Raw genomic sequence first — 3,531 nt, 5'->3', positions numbered from 1 at the left:
GAACTTTAAGCTATCTAACTTAAATAAGGTAGAACTTCCTTAATTCTAGGGGTAGTAGCCTACTTTATAGATCGTTAGAATAGCCTTAATAAGGGCTTTCGAATATGTCGTATTTAGCGATAGCGCCGATTACTCGAAGTTCCGTCCTCTCGTTCTTACCCTATATTAAGAACGGCTCCCTTATAGTCGCGTTTCTAAGTCCTTTCTTAGGAACCGGTCTACGTAGCTCGTACTAGGGGAGTAGCGTAAACCTTAGATACGGCCTATAGAAACGGGGATCCCGTAGGGCTTATCGCTCTCTCCGATCCTCTTCCTTTTCTTTACCTCTACGCTCCTCCTACTACTAAGGGGAAGCGCCGGCGGTACTAACTCCTTTATAGGCTTTGTCGACGACACGAAGATCCTAATATATAGCGACCTAACCGAGACTTATTACCGCTAACTCGAAGCGGCGCTCGAGGTATATAACGACTAGGTAGCGTAATACGGGGTAGTCTTCGTACCTAAGAAGTACTAGATAATCTACCTTACGAGGACCCTAAAAAGTATAACCTCTAAGCTACGATCGGGGCCGGGACCGGCGTAAGCTAGATTACTCTATAGCTATCTATCCGGGTCCTAGGATTCTAGATAGATATATAACTCCGGTAGTACGCCTACCTAAAGTAGCTCCGGTAGCGGAGAGACTAGAACAAAGCCTTAGTTATACGCCTCGCGGCCTCTATATAGAGCGTAGCCTTCGTAAAGGTACGCTAGCTATATAGCTCTATCGTCCGACCGGCGATCACCTTTAGGGCACTAGTCTAGTATCTATCCTACGCGACTAGCTAGATAAAGTAGATTTAAAACGTATAGAACGAATATTTACGTAGGGCGACCGGGGTATACCGTACTATACCGACGTAAGTCCTAGAAGCGGATACGTAGATCGCGCCGCTAGACCTTTACCTCTAATAGCTCGCTATAGGCTATACGCTCTAGACGGCGAATAGTAAGGTAGAGGGCGATATCCGCGCGGCGTACCGGGCGATTACGATACGCCTTCGATCTATAGCGCCTAAAAAGAAGATAGGGTTATAGGCCTAGCGGTAGCTAGTATTACGGCCCTAGGCCTAGTAAATAGTTAGCTGGTATATAGGTCACGTGACCGCGCGTCACTAGCGCGCCTCGGCTGTATATAACCTCGGCGTACCTCGCGCTCCTCTTTCCTACGTACCTAGCTACTTTGTATTAACACGATTATGAACCGTTATACTTAGCTAGGTTACTATATCCGTAGGAGAGCTACGACGGGATCTATAAGAGCGTAGATTATTAATAACCGCGACAAGAAATCGCGGCGTACGATAGAAGAGTACGACGTAGTATAAGAGACTACCTTAGGCTAAGTAGCACCTAATATAGTGCGACCCTAAGGATAGCGAGGCTCGCTACTAGCTATACGCCTAGTAGTACGGCGCGAGTCTATATTTAATATATAGACTTAAGGACAAACTTAAGAACAATAGTAGGCTACCGACGACGCTATCTAGTAGAGACTCGAGAACTTATAGCGCCTAGTTACCTACCTACCTACTAAGTTTAACTTGTACGACCTCCTTACCGACGACGAGATTTAAGAAGTTAACGGTATAGCTATAGCGGTGGTCGACTACGATAACGACGGCGCGACCGAGGAAGGCGAAGGAGAAGAAATATAACAAGTCGCGAAAACCCTCCGTATCCTAGTTAATAACTTCCTCTAACTCGACGCTAACTAGCTCGTTAGGCTAATACAAGATCCCGAGACAGTAGCGGCTATTTACTTCATCCTACGCCGCGCCGAGTAAGAGTATAGGAATATAATATAGATGGCCACTATCCTTTACGAACAACTAGGCAAGGCAGGGCAGGAACTCGGGAAATAGAAGAGCTACGAACAGTAGATACGTAACGAGTATAACGTGTTAGTTAAGGACCGCGACATATAGAAGACTAAGAAGGAGGAAGCTACTAAGCACCGTAATGTATATTAGAAGGACTTAGGCACAGCATAAGTAGAGATAAATTAGGCTAAGTAGCAGCTTGTTACGGTCTAGTAGGAACTCGACAACCTAAAGGCTTAACCTAAACCCTCCTCTAGCGCCGTACTCGTAGCACAAAACAAGTCTCTAAAGAAGTAAGCTAAGGAAGCCCTATAATAGCTTAACGATAACGACTCTAAGATCAGGGCACTTGAATTGGACCTCGACACATACAAGACAGAGGCTCAAACCTACTAGAATGACATCTAGGAACTGAATCAATCCTAGTAAAACCAGGTCGACGAGCTCAAGAAGCAACTCGAGGATCGTAGTAGGTCTAGGGTGCGCTCGTCGCTATCTCGCGCAATGTTATAACGCCGCGTACTACAGAACGGTCGTAACTCTTTAAGAGGCAAGGATAATAAGGCGGAAGGCAGACGAGCAACTAAGAAGGGTAAGAAACACTCTCGTAAGACAGATGATAACGACTCGGACCCGTCATCCGAAGGTTTAGAGTCAGAGGAAGACTCGGAGTCGGACAGCGGTGCCCGTACTTATCGCCGCTCTTCTAAGAAGAAGAAGCAGGTGTACGACTTCGAGTCTCTAGTCAAGTACGATGCCGAACTTGGCCAGCCCTTCAAGACTTAGCGCGGTGTTAACAAGCCCGAGAAGTTTATCGGTGCTATCGATAGTAAGCTATTAGGACCCTCCCTTAAGAAGTTCCTCTTAGAGTTAGAGACTATCGTCGACTATACGGTCTTCCGTAACAAGAAGGCAGTGTTAAAGTTCGTCTATAACCTCCTTACTTCTCCTAGCGACGCGTAGGAGTTGGTCGGACCCAAGATTCCTACTATCTCTAGCGTCCTTACGAGCAATAAGAAGTTATATAAGGGCATTAACGACCTAATTCAAGAGCTCGCTAATCGCTATAGTGACCGCAACCCTGTCGGCCGAGCCCGCGAGCGTATATACTCTCTAAAGATAGACGGTAAGGACACCTTCTAGTCCTTCTACTCGAAGTGGCGCTAGAACGTAAACATCCTAGGCCTAAAGGGTGAAGACGCGATAGACCACCTATAACGTAAGCTAATAGTCCGCTACCTTAATAAGTATCTAACGTATCGGCTAACCTCTCTTAGCGACATAATCGATAACCTTTTTTAAGCCGATAAAGACTTCAAGATCTTAGACAGCCTCTACCCCCGTAATAAGAGGCCTAAGAATGATAAGAAGGACGGTAAGGATAAGGACGATAAGCTAGTAGGCGTAGCTCCCGGTAAGCCACCTCGTAAGGCCTAGTCGACCCGTCCTAAGCCCTTTAAGAGTAGTCTCGGTAAGACCTTAGACGAAGCCGAGAACACTCGCTATATACGCGAGAGCCTCTATAAGAAGTGCCGTAAGCCCGGTCACCGCTTATAGTAGCGTACCTACGAGCTCTTCGAGTACGAAATGCCGGCACGTCTAGGTGCTAACGCTAGCGGTACTAACGTCGTCGAGTTACCGGCGGGAAATACGTAGTCTACTACTT

The sequence above is a fragment of the Fulvia fulva genome, chromosome 5 (genome assembly GCF_020509005.1).
Source record: "Fulvia fulva chromosome 5, complete sequence".
In the NCBI taxonomy this organism is placed as follows: domain Eukaryota; kingdom Fungi; phylum Ascomycota; class Dothideomycetes; order Mycosphaerellales; family Mycosphaerellaceae; genus Fulvia; species Fulvia fulva.
This window is presented reverse-complemented; position numbering follows the sequence as displayed.